Here is a 26,247-nt window from a genome sequence, read left to right on the forward strand (position 1 = left end):
TGGGTGGTGTTTTTTGGGGTAACGGGGGAAGGTCCGCCCCCTTCCAATATCAACAAATCATTTAGCCTATTCCTCCTTCCTGACCATATTTGTAATCTATTCCCGAATACTTTTCATTTGAGTCCCATATTATCATTATCGTCCAATATGCCTATTTGAAGGGGTTTTGGGTGCGGGGCAGCCCTCTAGGTACTTGGACCCAAATTTTGATATCAAATTTGTTTTCTACTCCCGAATACCTTTCATTTGAGTCCCATATTGCTCCAATCAGTCCACTTTTATTTTTGGGTGGCACTTTTGCTCTTAACACTATTTGCTGACAGTTAGTAGTTAATTTTGTTGCTATTACAGCAGTACTACTGCCATGGCAAAATGTGCAGTAATATGTGTTCATTATTTTAGCAGATTTTCTAGTTGAAACAACAAATTTTGTTAGATGAAACAGCAGACGGATATGTTTGCCATAGCAGCATACTTTTGTTTGCCAAAATAGCAGTTATGTCTGCTTTCCCATTTTCTGAAGCCAAAAACTGTTGTTTTAGCAAACATTGTATAGTGTCCGAAATCGATATTTTGATGTGTTGCAAACAGAATAACAGAATAAATATACCCCCGTCCTTCGGGGGTGGGTATAAAAATATATAACTTTTTGCGCTGCGTTTTACTAGACAATATGCCGACTGGACGAGGGGAGTTTGGCCTGATTTTCATTCCGAAGAGGGGAGACGTAGCCACTCCCGCTATATTAGAAACCTACATATGGTAGGCTTATGCTCTGTACGTCTGCTGATATGGTTGGCTACAAAGAAGAGACATTTAGGTTAGGCGATATGACTTTTTTTATACCCACCACCTAATTCAGTCACTCCGTTTGTAACACCTCGAAATTTTGAACTGAGAACCCATAAAGTATAAATCGATCTTCCATCTTGATATCTTTAGACCCTAGAAGCCACAATCGTTATGCGATTTGGCCGCAATTTTGCACTGAGTGTTTTATTACTTCCAACTACCATGCCAAGTTCGATCTCAATTGTTCAACAACCTGATATAGCTCTATTATAAACCGATCTTCCGATTTTAACTGAGGAACACCAGAGGCAAGGATTAACATCCCTCCTTTATAGCTCCTGATTATCAATGGGATTTTCTGGTTACTTAAGGAGGAAAGAGTTAAGGGAATCGTCATAATTATAGGTACAGGATCAGGCCTTACGTTATGTGAACAGATAGCAGAAACTGAAGGTCCTTCATGACTCTTTCGCCAAACGTTAGAAAGAGGAGTACTTAGTCGAACTCCATAAGCGAAATAAGTGGAAATATCGCCAGAGGGATTTTGCTGTTAATGACCTGGTCTTTATTAGAAACAATAATCTGCCTCCGGAGATTATCGGAGGCCACCGTAGCGCAGAGGTTAGCATGCCCGCCTATGACGCTGAATGCCTGGGTTCGAATCCTGGCGAGACCATCAGAAAAAATGTTCAGCGGTGGCTTTCCTCTCCTAATGCTGGCAACATTTGTAAGGTAATATGCCGTGTAAAGAGGTGTCGCACTGCGACACGCCGTTCGGACTATAAAAAGAGGCCCCTTATCATTGAGCTTAAACTTGAATCGGACTGCACTCATTGATAGGTGAGAAATTCGCCCCTGTTCCTTAGTGAAATGTTCAGGAGAGAAAATTTTGGCAGAATTGAGAAAGACTTTTCAAACCCCGATAATAAGGTGCGAGTTGTTGACGTCAAGACAGCAACATGCCTTCCTATTATTAGAACGGAAATTTATTCCTCCTGGTGCGCCCCATATGGGTGGCTTATGGGAGGTAGGGTATAAGAGTTTTAAGACTCATGTAAAGAAAGTGTGTCACGCCCAGAGATTTAATTTCGAGAAGTTTACGAGTACGTTAGCCAGGGTCGAAGCTTTCTCAAACTCTAGGCCCCTGAATCCAATGAATGATAATCCAAAATAACCCAAATCCGGCCCCTTTATCCCCAGGACATTGCATAATAGGCTCTGCTCTGACTTCCCCACCGGGACCCGATATAACTACTCAGACCTTAAGTTATGTGAACAGATGGCTGAAACTGAAGGTCCTTCATGACTCTTTCGTCAAACGTTAGAAAGAGGAGTACTTAGTCGAACTCCATAAGCGAAATAAGTAGAAATATCCCCAGAGAGATTTTGTTGTAAATGACCTGGTCTTTATCAAAAACGATAATCGGCCACTGCACGAGAGGAAATAAGGCAGAATTGAGAAAACCTTTTCAGGCCCCGATAATAAGGAGCGCGTTGTTGATGTCAATACAGCGAATGGTGTCTTTTTTGGACCCGTTGTCAAACTCGTATTTCTCCCTATATCAGAGCAAAACTAATTCTCTTTCTGGCCCCTATTAAGTTGTCTCGTCGATGCGCGCCTTACATTCAACCACAGACAATCAACCCCAGGCTATTCCATAGTCCCAGAAGGAGTCTTCAAACGATCTAAAGAGACAGTAGTGGATTCTAACTCATCAACGACTTCGAAGTAGTTGTGTGACTGTGTGTGTCTTTGAACCTGTATTCTTGTCTTCCGGTCCACCCCACCTATTAACTGCATACGTACGTACAAGAATTTGAGTCTACGAACGGCCACCACTTTTCCATCTCAAGTAATGGACCGCCGATAGCCGCTCTCCAATTGTTTTCATCGAACTTGACGTCAAAGAAAATGCTACTCGTTATTGGAAAAATATTTTGAAAGCTGTACCGTTATATCAAATACATACAATGGTAGAGATACATTATTTCAATTGCGCCTTTTTGATGACAGATGTAGTTTATAAAAATACGCCCCATCTTTCCGTTATATTTTAGTTACAGGTAGTGGTCAACAGGTGTCGTTGGTCAAAATGGAATCAATCTCTTTTTTAGCGATTTTTTCTTTAGTTATATGAAGTGTAATTTTGCATCAGTGACCTCTCAAATAAGACTGTTTATCTATTTAATTAATGTGCACATGCACTGTGCTAATATATATGTACTATTTTTTATAGAATATGTAATCGTGGTCCAATCCTAATGCGTTCAAAATTATCCCTAATCGACTTTTGCAAATGTCGTATCTTATTGTACTCTATAGAATATGTTTGTTTGTAATAATTTGTTTTGTTTTTCTTTGTAATAAAAACTGAATTTCGACGAAAAAAAATTTTTTTTAAGATCCCGACTAATCCCGACCGTCAGCTGTGGTTTTCCTGACTTGGAGCTTTGGGGACTTGGCCAAGCATAGCTATATCTGCCATATCCATGGTTCTTTTGCTTGCAATGGTCTATTGACTATTTGCAAATGAGCCTGAAGGTATGCAACATTATTTGCAAATCTCAGTTGTGATTTGGTGGGTTTAGCCAAATGCAAAATTGTTACAACTTTGTTGTTGTATTAGTGTTGAAGTGACCATTGGTTTAAATTAACCAAACTTCTAATGAGGTTTATAACAAAAATGTATCTTTTTTTATACCCTACACCACCACTGTGGTACGGGGTTGTATAAGTTTGTGCACTTATTTGTAACGCTAAGAAGGAGAATAACTAGACCTATTGATAAATATACCAATCGACTCAGACTCACTTTCTGATTCGATTTAGCCATATCCCTCTGTCCGTGTGTGAGTCCATGTATTCTTGTAATCAAAGTGCAGGTCGTATTTGTTGTCCAATAATCACGAAATTTTGCACATATCACTTTTGATTTTGGTAAAAATCGGTTCATGTTTAGATGTAGCTCCCATATATATGTATCGCTCGATTTGCACTTAAATGGCCGTAGTAGCTACAATTTTCAACGGATCTGCACAAAATTTGGCACGGACTGTTTTGTAGCTGATTTTAACATATCTGTACAATTTCATCAAAATCGGTTCAGATTTAAATATAGCTCCCATATATATGTATCGCCCGATTTGCACTTAGTAGCTACAAAATTTGGCGCGGATTTGCACTTATATGACCGTAGTAACAACAATTTTTAAACAATCTGTTTGAAAGTCGGTTCCGATTTAGATAGCTCTCATATACACATATATTTGTATATGGCCCGAATTTATAATTGTTGGGTAGGTGTAGGGTATTATATAGTCGGCTCCGCCCGACTTTTGCCTTTCTTTGCTGTTTAATTTTTTTTCTTTCTATTTGGGACAGAAAAACATAATAAAAAAAAGAATGTATAAGCAAGTGTCGCATTGGGCATGAGCACAAAAAATTTTGGTTTTATAAAATACAATAATTTTTACTGAAATATAGTCTTTAGTAAAAAAATCATAAAATGTAGTTTTTAGAAAAATTTTTATTGAAATTTTGTCTAAAGAAAAAATTTAAATAAAATTTTGGCTAAAAAAAATCAAGTGGGGTCGGGCCCTGGCTGAAGAGAATGTTTAGCTTGATTATTAAAATTTTGTCTTTAGGAAATATTTTGATGAAGTTATGTCTTAAAAAATTTTACGCTGAAATTTTGTATTTAGAAAAAATGTCATTAAATTAAATTGATTTCATTAAAATTCATTGTATTTAAGAAAAGTATTTTTTAGGTGGTCCTGGTCTGATCAAAACTTTGTCTCTGAAGCATATTATGAATATGAAATTTTGTCATTTTAAAAAGTTTTACTTAAATTTATTTTTTTATAGACAAAATAATATTGGGGCGAGCTACATCCCTGATGGGAGCTATACCAGATTATAGATCGATTTGGACAGTACTTGCCACAGTTGTTGGAAGTCATAACAGAACACTACGTGCAAAATGTCAGCCAAATTGCGGCTTCCAGGGGCTCAAGAAGTCAAATCCGGGGTCGGTTTATATGTGGGCTATATCAGGTTATAGACCGGTTTGGACAGTACTTCGCACAGTTGTTTGAAGTGCTATATGCCTTAGATCAATATTTCGAATTGTTACAAATGGAATGACTAAGTTAGTATACCTCCCATTCTATGGTGGCGGGTATAATAAAATAAACATGTAAAGAAAAGTTATATTATTTACAAATTAAACATTATTTTATACATGTTACGTTACTTAATTTATCTTTTGTATTTCTTTCTTTACAGGTATGTTATATGTACAATATATATATATTAATTAATTGATTATTATGTAAGTACAAATCAGTATATACTTTAAGCACAAGTAATCTGGGAAGTTTCAATTTTTATATGCTTTCTTGACCTTCACCGAACTCTTGATTTTTGGATCAAATTAAACATTTTTTTCCAAACATCAGTTTCTAATAACAAACGAACACTTTGCAAAAATTTCGCCACGTATACATTTTTTAACTCTTATAAAAGCAAGCCTTTTGTGTACTCTGAAAGTTCAATGAGTTGTTTCATATTCAAATTCTCATTTCGTTTACTAAGCGGCGGGACTACGACTACGTATCTACATCTAAGTAGAATCTACAGTTGGGATACTCACAAAATTGAAAGCTAAATATAACATCTTTTATTTATTATTTTCGAAAAATAAACGTCTACGAAATTTATTCTTGATTAATTCACAGTTAAATTTATTGGTTTATTTCATTGTACCACTACCAATCGCATCCAGTAGATCTATCACATCAAGTGATGATAGTTATTCCCAACCGGCCAATACACTGGACCTTGGAAAAAAAGTAATATTATTGGATATGACTACTCTGACAGCACTTTCCAAGCTCATATTGAAAACTTACCGTGAGTGTTGCTATACGGCGAATACATTGTACCTTAAAAGAAATTATAAAAATATTATTGCCAAAACTACTATAAATTCAATTTTCAACATGCTCTAAAATTTACCCGGTGAGTTATTTTCCACATTATATTTAGTCTTCACTTTGGTTTTGGTTTTAGTTTTCATTTTATACTGATGTTTGTGCTTCTTTGCCTCTATTTGCACAGTGAATAAGGTCACTAACAGGACGATAAATACAAACATGTTAAAGAAATTCATTGCGACTATAGATGTTGTTATTCGTTCAAACAAATGCTGGATAATGTTGTCTTGGAATGGGGAACAATGACTTGATTTTATATAAAACGTATTCACTTTTTAATCAATTAAAAATAGAAAAGCTGAAATACGTAAAATTCTTGGAACCGCATATTCACATTTTATTCTATTCACAGAAAATCATCAGTAGTGATTTTTTTACTGTTAAAATAAACTAACATTGACTCAGGGACAGTTGCGGTGAAGAGTATTTTTGCTTTGTGAATATGATATGTTAATAAATAAATAAAATATTGTAAAGAAAAAAATAAGTTCAATAACATTTGTATCAACTCCTATGATCAACACTCATGGGCAAAAACCTTAAATTGAAAAATCGGTCTATGTGGTAGCTATACTCAAATATTGTCCTATCTGATCCCTACTCAACAGGGATGTCGGTGAAATAATACAACTTTAGAGAAGAAAGTTACTTCTTAAAGGCTAACATTTTAAAAATCGTCCATAATATCAAGGCTCTACTGCGATTCTTCTCACAAGCATTCTGCTAGCATTCATTGTGTTTTTTTCGTAAGAAAATTGTGTTTTTTTCTTGTAAAATCCCTATTCGCATGAGTTGATTATCTATTGTGTAAAACTCTCTATTTGCTATTTGTCTTTGACAAGCGCTACACAGCACCATCATACCTTGATATGAAAGTTGTAAGGTTGTTCCTCTTGTTAGCCCTTATTTTGGGTGTTTTAAATGTATCCCAGATTGAGGCATTTGGGGCTCTTGCTGTGGGCATAGTAAGTCTTTGAAATAGTGTTGAAATTATGGTTTTATGATTATGATTTTATCTCTCTCTTTAACTAGGGCAGAGTGGCATCTAAGCAAACTGGCAGCAAAATCGGTCCAACTGCCACAAAATTGATCAAAAATGCTCTAAAGCCCAAGAACGGGACGAAAATTGGTGACAGCCGAGGTCAGTCTAACAAAACTTTGCCAGAGGCCAATAATTCTAGGGAATTTTTGAAACATGGTGTAACTTCAACTACAGTATAAAGACTAAAAAAATAAAACAAGTAAAAAGGTGTTAAGTTCGGCCGGGCCGAACTTTGGATACCCACCAACTCGGGTATATATGTAAACCACCTATCATCAAAATCCGGTGAAAATTTCATACCTTATGTCCCATAGCAGTTATATCGAAATATGATCCGATTTGGACCAAATACTAATAAGTACAAGCCATTGTTCAATTGTGTATAACAAAATATTGGTCTTTTTAGTAGCTATATCTAAAAATAAACCGATCTGAACCATATACAACATGGATATCGAAAAGCCTAACATAAGTCAATGTGTCAAATTTCAGTTAAATTGGATTGTAAATGCGCCTTTTTGGGGGCCAAGACTTTAAATTGAGATATCGGGCTATATGGCAGCTATATGCAAATCTTTATCGATCTAGACCAAATTGCAGAAATATGTGGAGGGGCTTAACTTAACTCACTGTCCCAAATTGACAATAAATGGGCCTTTTATGGGCCCAAAACATTAAATCGAGAGATCGGTCTATGTGGCAGCTATATCCAAATCTGGACCGATCTGAGTAGAAGAAGAAGAAGGATGCCGAAGGGCCTAACACAACTCACTGTTCCAAATTGCGGCGACATCGGACAATAAATTCGCTTTTTATGGCCCCAAAATCTTAAACCGAGAGATCGGTCTATATGGCAGCTATATCCAAATCTGAACCATATGCCATAATGCAGAAGTATGTCAAGGGGCTTAACTTAACTCACTGTCCCAAATTTCGGCGATATCGGACAATAAATGCAACTTTTATGGGCCCAAAACCTAAAATCGAGGGATTAGCCTATACGGCAGCTATGTCCAAATCTGATCCGATCAGGGCCAAATTAAACAAAAAATGTCGAAGGGCATAAGACAACTCACTGTCCCAAGTTATAGCAAAATCGGATAATAAATGTGGCTTTTATGGGCCTAAGACCCCAAATCGAAGGATCGGTCTATATGGCAGCTTTATCTAAATCTGAACCGATCTGAGCCAAATTGACGATGGATATCGAAGGGCCTAACACAACTCACCGTCCCAAATTTCAGCAAAATCGGATAATAAATGTGGCTTTTATGAGCCTAAGATCCCAAATCGGAGGATAGGTCTATATGGCAGCTATAATCAAATCTGGACCGATCCGAGCCAAATTAAATTTCCGCTCAAAATCTCTATTTTTAAAGACTGTAGCGTGATTTCAACAGACAGACGGATGGACATGGCTAGATCGTCTTAGATTTTTACGCTGATCAAGAATATATATATTTTATAGGGTCGGAAATGGATTTTTCGATGTGTTGCAAACGGAATGACAAAATGAATATACCACCATCCTTCGGGGGTGGGTATAAAAATAGATTATTATTGAACAGAATTTTTGGAAAGGGTAGAAACATAACATACATCATAATAAAACTTGGCATAACTACTAAAAAAGAAGTAATAGGTGATAAAATCTGGAAATTCATGTTCCGCTTCAAACATAACCCCTACTCGATAATAGGGCACCTCATTATTGAGCTGAAATTTAATTGAACAATACTATGTAAAACGAGGGTTGCCTTTTATATTTCGGGGTTGGTTGAAATCTGTCAACTGACAGCTCTATGGTAAAGCTTGACATTTTTGAGGTTATACGTACTCAGAACGTTTTCACATACGAGCGCTATTTGTGTTGTTTATAGTAACTTCAAAGATTCATCTCGCCAAAAAAATGGAATTAAATCGTGAACATTTTCGTGCGATTATTTTTTAACACTTTCGACGTGGATTAGCTCAACAACAGTGCATAGTTGAACTTTATTTTTGGCGATGAAGCTGAATGAAGGTGAATTGAACCGAGCTCGTAGTTCACTCCAAGACGAATTTCGTATTCGTTGTTGTTCCAAAAACCATTGATGCTGTACGCCAACTGATATTGCAAGATCGTCATGTGACCTATCGTGAGATTGAGACAATCTTAGGCATTAGTGGGACCAGCATACAATCAATATTGCATGAACATTTGATCCTCAAAAATCGCTCAAAAAAAAAGGTAGTGTCGATTGGTCGAAAGAAATGCTCCAAAAATACGAAACAACTGCATTTTTATACCCACCACCATAGGTTTAGATATACTAATCTAGTCATTCCGTTTGTAATATAAAGTATATATTTTCTTGATCGTCTCGCCGTTCTGATTCGATCTAGCCAAGTACGTCTGTCGAAATCACGATAGAGGTCGAACGCGTAAAGCTAGCCGCTTGAAATTCTGCACAAATACTTAATATTGATGTAGGTCATTGGGGATTGCAAATGGGCCATAACGGTTCAGATTTAGATATAGCTCCCTAATAAACCGATCTCCCTATTTGACTTCTTGAGCCCCTGGAAGCCGTTTTTTTTTGTCTGATTTAGCTGAAATTTTGCATGCAATGTTCTGTTTTAACTTGCAACAACTGTGCCAAGTGCAGTTCAAATCGGTCTATAACCAGATATATCTCCCATATAAACCGGTCTCTCGATTATCCTTGTTCGGTTCCTAGAAGCTTAGCTTTTGCTGGTTTGGCAAAAGTTTGGTAAGTAGAATAAAATTATGTCCTTCAACTAAATTTAGTTTGTATACATTTTTAGCAGAATCCATGGTGGTGGGTTCCCAATATTCGGCCCCGCCGAACTAAACACGCTTTTTCTTGTAGAGCACTCAAAACGTTAATTTGATGAGCCATCCACCGCAAAGTCCTGACTTGGCACCGAATGACTTCTTTTTATTCAAGTACGCAATAAATAAAATGAGATGTCAACGATTTTCGACACCTGCAGGAGTGGTTGATGCGTTCAGAAACAATGTTTTGGAGATACCTCAATCAGAAAGGCAAAAGTGCTTCGACAATTAGTGCAAACACATTCAAAATTGTAAAGATCTTAACGGAAAACATATTGAAAAACAATAAAGCGATTTTCGATGATTAATATTTATTTTTGTGTTCTCTAATCCCGAAATATGAAAGGCAACCCTTGCATAATAGAAGTAACCGGACGTGAACTATGTCCGGCATCATCAGTGTCGCTACGACACCTTTGAAGTCAGTGTTCCAAAACATCATTCCAATTGTCACTTGCTCGGGCCAATAGTGGGAGGCTCACGAGCTCGATTGCCAGCGGAGGCCTGGTCTGTCGCAACTGTGGTATCACAATGTACTAAAATAATAGTTTAAGTAAGTCTGTTGACGAAATACACTGCTATTCTTAAATAGCCACAGCTAACTCCAACTCCAACCCTAACCCTAACCCTAACCCTAACCCTAACCCTAACCCTAACCCTAACCCTAACCCTAACCCTAACCCTAACCCTAACCCTAACCGTAACCCTAAACCTAACCCTAACCCTAACCCTAACCCTAACCCTAACCCTAACCCTAACCCTAACCCTAACCCTAACCCTAACCCTAACCCTAACCCTAACCCTAACCCCAACCCTAACCCCAACCCTAACCCTAACCCTAACCCTAACCCTAACCCTAACCCTAACCCTAACCCTAACCCTAACCCTAACCCTAACCCTAACCCTAACCCTAACCCTAACCCTAACCCTAACCCTAACCCTAACCCTAACCCTAACCCTAACCCTAACCCTAACCCTAACCCTAACCCTAACCCTAACCCTAACCCTAACCCTAACCCTAACCCTAACCCTAACCCTAACCCTAACCCTAACCCTAACCCTAACCCTAACCCTAACCCTAACCCTAACCCTAACCCTAACCCTAACCCTAACCCTAACCCTAACCCTAACCCTAACCCTAACCCTAACCCTAACCCTAACCCTAACCCTAACCCTAACCCTAACCCTAACCCTAACCCTAACCCTAACCCTAACCCTAACCCTAACCCTAACCCTAACCCTAACCCTAACCCTAACCCTAACCCTAACCCTAACCCTAACCCTAACCCTAACCCTAACCCTAACCCTAACCCTAACCCTAACCCTAACCCTAACCCTAACCCTAACCCTAACCCTAACCCTAACCCTAACCCTAACCCTAACCCTAACCCTAACCCTAACCCTAACCCTAACCCTAACCCTAACCCTAACCCTAACCCTAACCCTAACCCTAACCCTAACCCTAACCCTAACCCTAACCCTAACCCTAACCCTAACCCTAACCCTAACCCTAACCCTAACCCTAACCCTAACCCTAACCCTAACCCTAACCCTAACCCTAACCCTAACCCTAACCCTAACCCTAACCCTAACCCTAACCCTAACCCTAACCCTAACCCTAACCCTAACCCTAACCCTAACCCTAACCCTAACCCTAACCCTAACCCTAACCCTAACCCTAACCCTAACCCTAACCCTAACCCTAACCCTAACCCTAACCCTAACCCTAACCCTAACCCTAACACTAACCCTAACCCTAATCCTAACCCTAACCCTTAACCTTAACCTTCCAAATACTTACCTAAACTTAACCTTAACTTTAACCCTCCAAATGCTTAACTTACCTTAACCTTAACTAGTTCCAGCCTAATCTTAGGATAACCCTTACTACGAATCCTCTCCTTTACCTTGAAATTGCAAAACACGAAAATATAAAAAAATAGGGGTCAAGCAACCTGTCGAATTGGATGGCCTTTGGAAGGGACGGACCTATGTTGTTCTGTTAAGACCTGATTTTAAAAGTAGATCACAAATAACCTTAACAAATTAATGAATATGGGTCCGAGAAGGATCAATGTCCACATTCATCTAGGGACCAGCTGCAAAATATTCCAAGCTGTTTAGAGTGCAGCGTGTACTATAAAAAAAAAAATCGATTAAATGCTCTCTTTTCTATAAACGACCTCTTTCGATTTCGATAACCTGCTATTCTATATAAAAATTTCGATTAAATGTTCTCAATAAATTAATTTTCGATAATCGATCTTTTTTGATTTAGATAACTTGTTTATAACTAGTTGTATATGCAAATCTTGATTATATGTTTTCAAAAATCTCTTTTTTGTAAAAGATCTCTTTCGATTTCGATAATCTGCAAATCGATATTTATTCCTTAAATAACTCACTTAGTCATCCTAAGAAAAAAACCTAGAAGTAATTTTATATTCTTGTACTTCTTGCCCTTGTTATACCCTCAACCATAGGATGGGGGTATACTAACCTAGTCATTCCGCTTGTTACACCTAGAAATATTGATCTGTCTCGACATTCTGATTCGATCTAGCCATGTCCGTCCGTCCATCTGTCAAAATCACGATAGCGGTCGAACGCGTCATGCTAGCAATTTGAAATTTTGCACAGATACTTTATATTGATGTAGGTCGATGGGGATTGCAAGTGGGCCATATCTGTTTAGATTTGGATATAGCTCCCATATAAACCGATTTCCCGGTTTGATTTCTTGAGCCCCTGGAAACCAAAGATATCGTCCGATTGGCTGAAATATTGCATGTTGTTGTAGTAGCAGTGTGTGGTACACTGAAGCGGCAGCCCTTGCCGATGAAGGAATTCATCGGGTCAATCCGGTACATACAACCGGCTGCCATGGGATTGATTCCAACAACTGTGGCAAGTACAGTTAAAATCGGTCTATAACCTGATATAGCTCCCATATAAATCGGTCTCCCGATTTGGCTTATTGAGCCCCTGGAAGCCGCAATTTTTGTCCGATTTAGCTAAAATATTGCACATAGTGTTATCTTATGGCTTCCAACTACTGTGAAAAGTACAGTTTAAATCGGTCTATAACCTGATATAGCTGCCATATAAACCGATCTCCCGATTTGACTTTTTGAGCCCTGGAGGTTACAAGTTTCGTCCGATTTGGCTAAAATTTTGGACATAGAGTTATCTTATGACTTTCAACAAATCGGTCAAGTACGGTTCAAATCGGTCGATAATCTGATATAACTCCCATATAAACCGATCTTCCTGGTTTACTTCTTGAGCCCTTACAAGCCACAATTTTTGTCCGATTTGGCTGAAATTTCACTTAGTGTTCTGTGACGACTTCCAACAACTGTGCTAAGTACGTTCCAAATCAGTCTATATTTTGATATAGCTTCCATATAAACCGGTCTCTCGATTATCCTTGTTCGGTTCCTAAAAGCTTTGATTTTTGCAGGTTTGACAGAAGTTTGTTATGTAGAATTAAATTATGCTATTCAACTAAATTTAGTTTCTATAAATTTTTGGCAGAACCAATGGTTGTGTGTTCCAAAGATTCGGCCCGGCCGATCTTAGGACGCCTTTACATTTTTGACATAAAACTTTATTTTTTACAATTTATTTTGTTTTAAATATTTTAAACAGGAGGTGAAAAGACAGATTTCCGAATCCCATTTTGACATCGTCTTCATATGAGTTCAACTTGTCCAGCCTGGCTTTTGTGATTATGCTAGGTTTGATAAGCTTGAGGTTGGCCACGGTTGAAAAACTGTCGTATCAGTTCAGGTCCTGTGCCTTTAATAGCGGTACTGACAATTTTAGTCTTTTCAGAAATAGAAGCAGTAAGGGATCATTAAACTATACGAAATGATTATAAATTACACGAGTTAACAAAATTAAATTTTGACGAAAAAAACTAAAATGAAACTGGATGGATTTTAAAAGAAGACTATGTAATAGAAATCATGTGTATTGCTGTTTTAAAATCCTACTATGTCCAAACAATTTTCAGTTTCCAAATTTTCAGTTATTCTTCTAATTTTTCCAAAAAATTGAATTTTGTTTCAAAGTCTTATCAACATCTACTTACAGCAGAGTTCAGAACTTGGCGGCTTGTAATCTTTCCATACTTATGCTTGTATGAACCATTACCTCTTTTCTTACTTTGACTTCTTCCTTTGAGCGTGCGGGTAGCAGGTTGTGTGTGTCGTCCTATTGCCTCCACTTGAAAGTCAAGTATAATGAGGAAAGTGAAAGCAATTGCGAGAAAATTTGAAAAGTTCATTCTTGTAGAAAGTCGTTCTGCAGCGAGCTTAAACAATGACTATGGTTTTGAAGGTATATAATAGGCCTTTTATAGCATTTTTCTCATTGTTAGGCCCATTTTCGGAGTATCGTATTAACGTATCGAAATATTGGCAAAAATAAAGATTTAAAACCAATAAAGAAATAACTACATCTGTTTTTTCTCAATAAAATAAAAATAATAAAAGTTAAATTTTAAGCACATTTTAAATGCTTTTGCTTTTAAAAAATTTTAAATTTTAATAAAATGTATTAAAAGAAAAAGAATAAAACAAATATTGAAGATAAATTTTTTTAGAGAAAAAAATAATTTGACTGTCTTGAGAATCCACTAATCTAATGCGTGTCCAAATTTTAAGAAAATTTCATATATTAACTATTAAGACAACTTATATTCACGCAAAATTTATTTTTTTTTTAATAAACCTTTTTATAAATACATTTTTTACACATTTTTAAAACAAAAGTTCTTTTAATTTTATCAGCCACAAAGATTTTACTGCAAAAAAATATTTTTTTGTATGGTTAATCATTTTGCTCAGAAATGTGGATTTTAGTATTATTAACACAAAATCGAACCTGTAGACCAAAATAGTTCGTTTGTCATTGCTATGTTTTTTTTTAAGAACTCATCAAATGCTACCATACACTAAAACGCCTTGCGGAAATTTCACTTACGAAAACTTTTCAGAATCATTTTTGTTTGAATTTGTGTTAGTACAATGGCAAGCAATGGGTTAAATGACGATGGATAGAAATATCCCTTTTTATTAAAAATAACACTCTGCGGTTTTCTGTGTCGCAATAAAATCCAATGTCCTATATATAAAATAATTGCGTGGTTGGCTGAATGATCGTAGATTAAGCCTACACGGCTAAAGCTAGAATCGTAGTATTATAAACGCATTGAGTTCGGCTTTCGGTGAAGTTGGGATATTAAATGCGCCTGTTGTAAGCCTTAGACCCAAAATCGGCAGATCGGTCTATGTGTCAGCTATATCCAAATATGTGCCTATATGAACCGGAATAAAACTGACTGTTCTAAATTTCAGCGAAATCGGGCAATAAATGCGCCTGTTATAGGCGCCTAAGACCCAAAATTGGCGGACCGGTATATATGGCAGGTATATCCAAATATGTTCCCATCTGGACCATTTTTGGCTTGGATTATCGATGGGCATAATGAATTTTACTGTTCTGAATTTCAGCGAAATCCGGTAATAAATGCGCCTGTTATACGCTTAAGACACAAAATCTGCAGATCGGTCGTAATGGCAGCTAAATGTAAATTGGATCCTATATATACCATATTCGGGTCAGATGTCGAGGCCCCCAGTGGAACTCACTGTTTGAAATTTCAACAAAATCGACTTTTATGGACTTTAGACCCTAAAGCTGAAGATCGGTCTCTATGGCAGCTATACCTAAATATAGGCCGATCAGGACCATTTTTGAGACCGATGTTAGGAGACTTGATATAACTCACTTTTTCAAATTTCTGGGAAATTAGGTGATAAATGCGCCTGTTATAAGCCAAAGACCCAAAATCAGGAGATCTGTGTATATGGTAGCTATATCCAAATATGTTTCGATCTAGACAATTTTTGGTTCTGATATCGACGGACCTAATAAAACTCAATGTTAAAAATTTCAGCAAAACCCGATAATAAATGCGCCTGTTATAGGGCTAAGATCCCATATCGCCAGATCGGTCTATATGGCAGCTATATCCAAATATGTTCCGATCTGGACCACTTTTAGTTCAGATATCGGCGGCACAGTGAGTCCACGACATCTATATCGTGTCGATATATCTATGTCATGTCGAGACATCTATGTCGTGTCGAGATATCTATGTCGTGTCGAGATATCTATGTCGTGTCGAGACATATATGTCGAGTATAGCTCAGATTGAATCATATTTGGGTAAAGCTGCTCCATATATCTATTTTCTCGATTTAAAGTCTTTGGTCAATAAAAATAGTTTATTTTACATGATTTTTTTTTGAAATCTGGTATAGCGATTTGTGTTAGATTAGTTTCTTACAGGAAGTAATATAAAACTCCAAGTGGCCGTTCCGAATATGGGTATCCTGAATACTATTTTTATACCCTACATATAGAAATTCGGAAGGAGAATTTTCTCTTGATTCGACATTACTGGTGAATTTCATAGAAATCGGTTCAATCTTCCCAACATTTTTACAATGCTTTCCTCGATGACTACTACAGCATCTGTAGAGTTTGGTCGAAATCGATTCAGATTTAGATATAGCTCCCATATATATGTTCGTCCGATTTCGAGCTATATTGCAACTAAGGGCTCATTTGTTAACCGATTATCTCGAAATTTGGCAGGAAGGATTTTCGTATGACTCTTATATTACTTGTGAATTTCATAGAAATCGGCTCAGATGTAGATATAGCTGCCATATATGTGTACCGCCCGATTTTCACTTCTGGAGCCACCGCAACCGTGTTTATTGATCAATCTTGACAAAATTTTGCACAACGCTTTCCTCGAAGATAACCACTATATCTAATTCGTAAGTTTGGTCGAAATCGGTTCAGATTTAGATATATCTCCCATATATATATTCGTCAGATTTTGGGTAATTTGCAATAATGTTGTCATTTGTCAACCGTAGTTATTACAGTTTGAACGTATTTGCTCGAAATTTGATATGGATCGTTTAATAGCCCATCTGAAAAAAATCCCGCATCAAAAATGGCTCAGAATTAGATATAACTGCCACTTTGTACTTATAGGGTAGGTGTAGGGTATTATACAGTCGGCACCGCCTAACTTTTGCCTTTATGGTCGAGATATAGCTAGTATTTAACCGTGGCAGTGGGTCTCAAAAGTACGGCCCGACTGATCTTTATGTGTTTTTACTTGTTTCCATTCTTAAACAAAAATTTATTAAACAACAACTTGAAAATGATGAAAAGTTAAGAAAAGTCCTTGATATGAATTCACAAAATTGAAAAATTGTTGTTTCATACCAGTTTCTTATTTTCCAGCTGTATGACGAATATACTCTTCAGTTTGAGATCCCATTTTAGAGGCTTGTCTCAATGTCTTTTTACCCTAGAATGGAATTATTAATAAGAATTTTGATTAGAACAACAGACAGTTTTTCTAATTTTGTTTCACTCGAATGAGTGACTTGTCCCTCTCGAACATATGTGTGGTCATAATAAAATCAGCAGACTTTCAAACACATGAGAACGAAAAGCACCCACTTTAAGTAAGGGCTGGTACTATGCTCGTTTTTCATCGTTGTAAACCCATGGTTATCGCGATTACTTTTTTGGAAAACTCCACAAATATCAATAATAACATAACAATATTATTAAAATTTTACCATAAGTAATGCTAAATAAAAAACTAATCGGCGAAAAATATCGCGAAAAGCGAACGTAATTCCAACCTAATCACAAAATTAAGCAAACAGACTATAAGTTAAAATCTAAAAACTTACAACAGAAAAGAATGATCCCATTCCACCTCGGGCCTCAACACCATGATTAGCAGCTAAACAAGCCATCATCACCACCACTACTATCATCCAAGAGAGAACGTGGTCAAATTTCATAGCGAACTATGTGCTGTTATCAAAAGCAACTACTTAATGTCTTAGTTATAGAGAAATCTTCAAGCTTTTATAAGCAGATTATAAGAACCACAAGTGGACATTTTATTCGCCATGCAATGTAACGATTATAGTAAACAAAAGTTGTAAAAATCATATCAGCAAATCAATTTGTATTCATGGATACCAATATGGCTATGGACATAAAATTAAGTAAGCACTTCCAAACACTGAGTCATCATACGAGGGTGGTTTTAAAAGTAGCCAACCTAGCAATGAAAAGACAAAAATTGAAAATTTTTTCTGAATTCACATCATAATCTTGAGTGGTCTAATAGGTAGAAACCATTGTTCAATTTTGCAGAACAAAAACTTGGTCTTTTTGGTAGCTATAACCAAATATAGACCGATCTGAACCATATACCGAAAAGCCTAACATAAGTCACTGTGTCAAATTTCAGCGAAATCGGATTATAACTGCGCTGTTTATGGGGCCAAGACTTTAAATAGAGAGATTGGCCTATATCGCAGCTATATCCAAATCTGAACCGATCTGCGCCAAATAGAAGAGGGATGTCGAAGGGCCGTACAGAACTCACTGTCCCAATTTTCGGCGACATCGGGCAATAAGTGCGCCTTTTATGGGTCTAAAACCTTAAATCGGCGGATCGGTCTATATGGCAGCTATATTCAAATCTGGACCGACCTGGACCAAATTGCACAAAGATGTCGAAGGCTCTAACACAACTCACTGTCCCAATTTTCGGCGAAGGCAATGCAATAAATGCGACTTTTATGGGCCCAAAACCTTATATCGAGAGATCGTCTGTATGTCACCTATATCCAAATCTCAACCGATCTGAGCCAAATTGGAGAATAATGTTGAAGGGCCTAACACAACTCATTTTCTCAAAGTTCGGCGAAATCGGAAAATAAATGCACTATTTATGGATCCAAGACCTTAAATCGAGAGATCGGTCTATATTGCAGCTATATCCAAAGCTGGACCTACCTGGATCAAATTACAGAAAGATGTCGAGGGGCCTAACGCAACTCACCGTGCCAATTTTCAGCGACATCGGACAATAAATGCGTCTTTTATGGGCCCAAAACCTTAAATCGAAAGATCGGTATAGCAACTATGCCTAAATATGGAAAGATCTCGTCCAAATTGGAGGATGGTGTCGAAGGGCCTAACACAACTCACTGTCCTAAACCTTGGCAAAATCGGGAAATTAATGCGGCTATTAAGGGCCCAAGACCTTAAATCAAGAGATCGGTCTATATGGCAGTTATGCAGGGCCCAAGACATTAAATCGAGAGATCGGTCTATATGGCAGCTATATCCAAATCTGGACCGATCTGAGCAAAATTGAAGTAGGATGTTGACTGGCCTAACACAACCCACTGTCCCACATTTCATTAAAATTTCATAATGAATGTGGCTTTTATGGGCCTAAGACCTTAAATAAGCGGATCGGTCTATAGTCCGATATAGCTCATCTTCGAACCTAGCCTGCTTATGGACAAAAAAAGAATCTGTGCAAAGTTTCAGCTCTACATCTGTATTTTTAAAGACTGTAGCGTGATTTTAACAAACAGACGGACAGACGGACGGACATGGCTAGATCGCCTTAGATTTTTACGAAGATCAAGAGTATATATACTTTATTGGGTCGGAAATGGAATAGCTCCTCTCCGTGTTAAAAAAATGTGACTTCCTCTCCACTCCTGCTCTGGCAAAAATAGGCCTGCTCCACCTCGCTTTGAATCCCTGATTATAACCAAGGTTGGTTTTTATATTGATTATCACTGCGGTAGATTACTTTTGAGTACGCCAATAAAAATAATTTAATACCGTAGGGGTTTGAACTTTAAAACATATGTATGCATGTTTTAGAAGGTTGCCTTTTCTAACGCAAGTATTTATTTGCATACTACTGTCGCCATCTATATGTTAGGACGGCTACTTTGGGGACCACCCTCGTATTCTATAGTGACTAGGTTTAGATATCGTTCGCAAGTCTCATGACTTATGTGGTACATGACAAACTAATGGCTTTACTATAGCTCGAATATTTCCTTGTGGTTGAAAAGTTGAAGCAATTTTTTTTTAAACACGGAAAAGAATTGAATTTTTTTCTAGCATCTGCATTTTTTTCGAACCTTATCTTCGACTAGCTATGAAAATAAAATTTATAATTCTAATGCATCGCCCAGAACTAATAATTAATGCAGTCGGCCATTGGCGCACATTTGCTCAGCGTTAACATTTCAATGAACTTGTCTTGTATTTTTGTGATCTCTATAGTTTTGCTTATGCTCTGCTGCAATGGGCCACCCTTTGCGGAGGCTAGAGGCTATGGTGGCAAAGTTTTGGCCAAAATGATTGTAAGTAGTTAATGGATTTTTAAATAATTTTTGCTTACTTAAAGAGTTACTCATAACAAATATTGGTTTCATTCCTTCAGTCCTTGTTTACATCGAAGGGAGTGAGAAAATTTACAGGCAGAACATACAAGGAAACTTCTAAAGCAATCGATGAAGCTAGACTAAAAGGATAGTCTGTGATAATAATGGATGAAGAAACAATACACAATGGCCACAATGTAACATAAAAAAATGAAAAGAAATCTAGGTAACGACAAAAGATGTTAATGGAATGCTTAAATAATTACAAATATAAAGAATTTAAACATTTTATATAAATGCAATGTTATGTTGGTGTGGGGTGCTTCTAATGAACCCATTAATGACGAATGGGTAGAAAAATACCTAGTAATAGATCTGTTTTAAAAATATTTTAACTCGAGTTAGAAGGGAGATATACTAGGTTTTCATAGATAGTGCAAAGTGAACGAATCAAACTAGTTAGTTTAGGTTAGGTTAGGTTGAAAAGAGGGTGCAGATATTAATTCGCCCCATGCCACTATGAACATACACCTAAGCCAATAATCGGCTTGTTGTGCGGTCTAAATCCGTGCTACTTACAAAATTCTTAATTGTCTTCAATACCACTCTCCTAAGTTGGTTCATGAAACTATTTAGTTAAATAAAAAAAAGCTGAAAAATTTAAACAAACTTGTTTTATACCCTACACCACCACTGTGGTACAGGGTATTAAACTCTGTGCATTTATTTGCAACGCTAACAAGGAGAAGAGCTAGACCCATTGATAAGTATACCGATAGACTCAGAATCACAACCTGATTTGATTTAGCCATATCCATATGTCGACTGTTATGAAATTTTACAGAAATCACTCTTTTGGTTTTGAAAAAAAAAAACGGATCCAGATTTAGATATAGTTCCCATATACATCTTGCTTTCGATATGCCCTTTTCAAGCTTTAGAAGCCAAATTTTTGATCCAATCTTAACAAAATTTGTTATGAAGTGCTTTTTTGACGTCCTTATATGTGGGCACAATTTCATCACAATCGATTCAGAAATAGGTATAGCTCCCTCATATATCTTTCATTCGATGTGTCCTTTTAAGTCTTTAATATCCACAATTTTGATACGATCTCTACAAAATTTAGCGTGAGACGTTTCGTTGGCGTCCTAATATGTGTGCAAAATTTCACCACCTTTTCATGACCTTTTTAGTCTTTAGAATCTAAAATTTGTGGCCCGATCGTTACAAAACTGTGTGCTAAAATGTGTGCTAAACTTCATAAAAATAGAATCAGAGTTACGTATAGCTTTATATATATATCTTTCATTTGATATGGCCTTTTAAGGCTGTAGAAGCCGCAATTTATTCCGATGTTTTATTTTACGTCCCAATATGTGTGTCAAATTGCATAAAAATCGTACCAGATTTATATGTAGCTCCCCTATAAATTTTTATACCCACCACCATAGGATAGGGGTATATATTTGTTTTTATTCATTCCGTTTGCAACACATCGAAATATTCATTTCCGACCCTACAAAATATTTATATTTCGGATCGTCGTAAAATTCTAAGGCGATTTAACGATGTCCGTGTGTCTGTCCGTCTATCCGTCCGTCTGTTGTAATCACACTACATCCTCCAAAATTGAGATATTGAGCTGAAATTTGGCACAAGTACTTATTTTTGCAGGTTAAGTTCTTGAACCGGTCAAATCGGACCATATTTCGATATAGCTGCTGTGTAGACCAATCTGCAGATAAAGGGTCTGAAGCCCATAAAAGATTTATTTATTATCCGATTTCGCTGAAATTTGAAGTATTGAGTTGTTTCCTCCCAATATGCAACCTAAATATGGTTAAGATCGGACTATATTTATATATAGCTGCTGTAAAGACTGAGCTGCCGATTAAGGGTCTGAAGCCCATATAAGTTTTTCTTATTAACCGATTCCGCTGAAATTTGAAACAGTGCGTTGTTTTAAGCCTCCCAACATCTGATCCAAATATGGTTCATAAATAAATAATGCAAATAAAAGAAAACCACTCGATATTAACCGATTGCATTTTTCTTTGCGAAAACAAAGCAGACCAATGCAAAACAAAAGGACCATCGTCAACACACTGCTACAACTGTAACAACAACCACCATCATCATAGCTGTCTGCTTCGTCGGTATAAATGTAAATGTAAATAAAACAAAACAACATAAACAGCTGATTGTGTCCACAGTTGCCGTTTTAATCCACAAAATAAACATAATTCACAATAGTAAATTCGACGGTTAAATTTGAATTCTACAGTGGCTCAAAGCGAAAGTATTGTTTACCTTGTATCGTTCGATTGTGTTGTTGGGTCTTTATAATTAAAACTCAGACCTGGTAACACCTATCACGGAATTCAAGAACAACTTTCTTCGTTGTCTTTATTACGAACACAGAGAAAAAAATAAACGATGAATACCCCAACAATGCCATCACAATCTACGAATCCACCTGATTTTGCATGGCCCCTCGACCCTAATGAAAACATCAGCATGGATTCCAATCAGTCAAGAGGAACCGTGATAGCGTTTTCCACCGCACATTGGTTGGTAGCATCACAAAGACACCAAGGCTCTCTGACTCTCCACTTCGCTTGATGGAGATATTGGATGACCGCTTTGAGAAGCTAAGCGATAGAATCGAAGATCGTATGAAATCAAACCCGAATCTTTAATGAACTGGACAAAAGATTATGCGAGTTACGTGCAGACATTTATGATATTATTGATAGAGTCACGAAACTAGAAACTGCAGTATGTGATATTGATGTTCTCAAACTGGAATTAAAAGATATCGAACTCAAGTCTTAGGTCTAGATAATGCTCCGGTTGCTGAAGATCATCGTATAAATGGAATCCCTTTCAATGAAAACGAAAACCTAAACAATATTCTCACAAAAATCTGCACAAGCTGTAATATTCCGACTCCAAAACTCAAATCTATACAACGGGTAAGAAACAGAAACAACACTAAAGAAATAAATTCCCCGGATGCAGTAATTATCGGTACATTGATGTCTCCGTATGACAAAGATTTCCTTTTGAAAGGACTATCTGAATTTCGGAAGAAAAACATTATCATCTTATCAGATCGGACTATGTTTAGATATAGATGTCATATAGATCGATATACCGAAAAGGTGTGATATTTTGGGAAACCATTTTAGTGTCTTGCATTCGATACTTTTTATGTTCAAACAAGCAAAAAGGCTTTCGTGGACTCAAAAAATCCAAATATGGTCCGATTTAGACCATGTTCGGTTGGGATGTCGGGAGGCTTAATACAACTTACTGTTTCAAATTTCAGCGTAGTCTATTTAAAAATGCGCCTCTGATGGCCTTAAGACCCTATATAAGGAGATCCGCCTATAGGGCACCTATATTTAAATATAGGCAGAAATTAATCAACTTTGTTATGGATGTCAAGGGATTTAATAGAACTCATAGTTCCAGATTTCAGCAAAATCATCTTAAGGTCCCTAATCGGCAGATCGGTCTAAATTGTAACTAAGTACAGTCGTATGTGGACCATTATCAGTTCGGGTAGCGAGAGGTCTAGAGCTACTTGCTAAAAATGAGTCTTGGATGGGATCAAGAACCTAAATCGGGACACCATACAGTGTGATAGCATGGAAAAAAGTAGTAAAAAATCTGTGGTTTGAGAACAAGTAGAGATATCGCTTTGTAATTTTACATGGACAGAGCTGAGGGGTTAACGAAGTCATGTCCAAAAGGCCCTAGGTGGTCTGGACGCCTCTTGGCATTCCCCTAAATTTAGTCACCTCGCCATTTCGGAAACTGGTTCGGGCTGTCAAATCTTCATTTGTGGTCCAATTCCAATGGCCTCGGAAATTTTCGCCGAATTTTGGTCGAGAGAGGCTTCGTACGAAAGAGTTGGTTGTTCGATTTTCATTGTGATACATGATTTGAATTGGAGGAGAAAATTTACAACGACTTTGTCACTAAAAAAAATTCCAAATTCGGCTGTGCAGTTAAAAGTTATACAGTTTGGAAATCAACAACTGTAAATAAAAGGAATTTCGGCATTTTGTTGTAAAAAAAAAGTATTTGCATTGTTTAGTCTTTATTGAACAAATATTTTGCACAAATACTTCTTATTGATGTAGGTCGTTGGGGATTGCAAATGAACCATATCGATTCAGATATCCCTATTTGACTTCTTGGACCTCTAGAAGCCGAAATTGTAATCCGATTGAACTAAAATTTTGTTCTGTTACGTGTTTTGTTACTGCTTTCAACAATCGTGCCATATATGGTTCGGATCAGTCCATAACCTGATATATGTCCTATATGATGCGATCTCCCAATTTGACATCTTGAGGTCCTAGAGGCCACAGTAAGTATCTTATTGGGTTGAAATGTACGTGGTGTTACGACTTCCAACAATCGTGCCTAGTATGGTCTAAATTTTTTTATAATTAAATTTTTTTGCCAGATTTATCAGAAATTTGCTATGTAAAATTTTTTATCAGAATCCATGGAAGTGAGTTCCCAAGAATCGGCCCAGCCGAACTTAGCAAATTTTTAATATCCCTATTTCTTTCTTGGATTCCTAGAAGCTGCAATTATAATGTGATTGAGCTAAAATTTTCCACGTAGTGTTCTGTTATGGCTTTCAACAATCGTTTTAAGTATGGTTCGAATCAGTTCATAACCTGATATAGGTTCCATATAATCCGATCTCCCAATTGTGCCCCTAGTGCCCCGCAGTTATTATCCGATAGGATTGAAATTTTGTACGTGATGTTTCCTTACGACTTCCTACAATCGTACCAATGATGGCCTAAATTGGTTTATTTATCAGAAATTTGGTATGTACAATTTTTTTATCAGAATCCACGGTAGTGGGTTTCCTAAATTCGGCACAACCGAACTTGGCTCATTTTTAATTGTATTAACTTTTTTCAAAAGTATAAAATTATTTGTATTTCTTTCTTCGTTGAATATAGAAAATTTTATTTTTCAAAAAGTTAAATTTTTTTTAAATTTTGTTTCAAGTTAAAAATTTTTTTATTGTATTTTTTTTTTAATTAAAAAAAAAATTAGGTGTCAATATTATCACATAAAATAACGAATATATGAAATTTCATTAAAACCGGACAAGAGAAATCATAGGTCAGATATTTATCTTGAAGACAACGTAATGAGTTGTGTTAACAAGAGTCAATCGTATTAATTTTGTTTGAATTTATCAACTGTTGTTTAGCTGCCGTTATTTCTGACTTCATAGATTGCAAATTACTTAGGGTCTGGGGTGTCGTATGATTGTTATTAATTGTTCAGCCACAGTGACGTACAAATTATTTTTATACGACAACTGGTCCAGGTGTCGTATGAATTATCTTAACAATTGTTATACCCCCCACCATAGGATGATTCCGTTTGTAACGCATTGAAATTTTGATTTGCGACCCAAAAAAGTATTTATATTCTCGATCGTAAAAATCTAAGATGATCTGGTCATGTAACTCCGGCCGTCCATCCGTCCGTCTGTTCGTCTATCTATTGAAACCACTCTACAGTCATTAACAAGTAAGAGCTTGCTAAGTTGGGCCGGGCCGAATCTTATATACCCTCCACCATGGATCGCATTTGTCGAATTCTATGCGCGGTATCTCTTTTTAGGCAAACAGAGAATATTGAATAAGAACTGTTATGCTATTGGAGTTATATCAAGTTATAGTCCGATTCGGACCATAAAGGTATTATATGAATGGTATAGGAGAGTAAAATACGCATATGGTATTAAAATTTGAGTCTAAGTACCCATCGGGCCACCCCAACTCCAAAACTTCCCCAAACAGACATATTGGACGATCATTTCAATATGGGGCTCAAATGAAAGGTATTCGGGAGTAGATTTCGAATCTGTCATACAATATCAGATCGAAGTATAGGGGGTCACGCCACCCCTCAAAAACGCCATTAGACCCATTATGACTATATGATACTTGATTGAAACGATTTTCTTAAAATTTTCATAGATTGTGTATGTTTGTCTGGAAGGAAACATAGGCTATATAATTTTTAGATGTCAGGTGGAGGCGGACGCTCCCCCTTACCAAAAACGCCATCCATATCCGAAAATGGTCCGGTGGACACAATAAGGGTATCAAATGAAAGGTATTGGAGACCAGAAAACGAATATGGTATTAAAATTTGGATCCAAGTACCCAGGAGGTCGCCCACCCCCAAATACCATCAATTGAGCA

General features: G+C 36.9%; 1 protein-coding gene and 2 long non-coding RNA genes across 5 annotated transcripts in view; 2 read left to right on the top strand and 1 right to left on the bottom strand.

The window, feature by feature from the left end:
- Positions 1–26,247, top strand: part of LOC106091457 (centrosomal protein of 104 kDa) — a 203,777-nt gene that overhangs the window by 102,288 nt on the left and 75,242 nt on the right. The gene's annotated exons all lie outside the window — the stretch shown is intronic.
- On the bottom strand, positions 16,856–17,692 carry LOC106080457 (uncharacterized). Its single transcript, XR_001220197.2, has 2 exons — positions 17,465–17,692; positions 16,856–17,070 (listed from the first exon to the last, which is right to left on the bottom strand). It is a non-coding gene; the product is annotated as an uncharacterized LOC106080457 (long non-coding RNA).
- On the top strand, positions 19,693–20,271 carry LOC106080458 (uncharacterized). Its single transcript, XR_001220198.2, has 2 exons — positions 19,693–19,966; positions 20,047–20,271. It is a non-coding gene; the product is annotated as an uncharacterized LOC106080458 (long non-coding RNA).

The sequence above is a fragment of the Stomoxys calcitrans genome, chromosome 3 (genome assembly GCF_963082655.1).
Source record: "Stomoxys calcitrans chromosome 3, idStoCalc2.1, whole genome shotgun sequence".
Lineage (NCBI taxonomy): Eukaryota > Metazoa > Arthropoda > Insecta > Diptera > Muscidae > Stomoxys > Stomoxys calcitrans.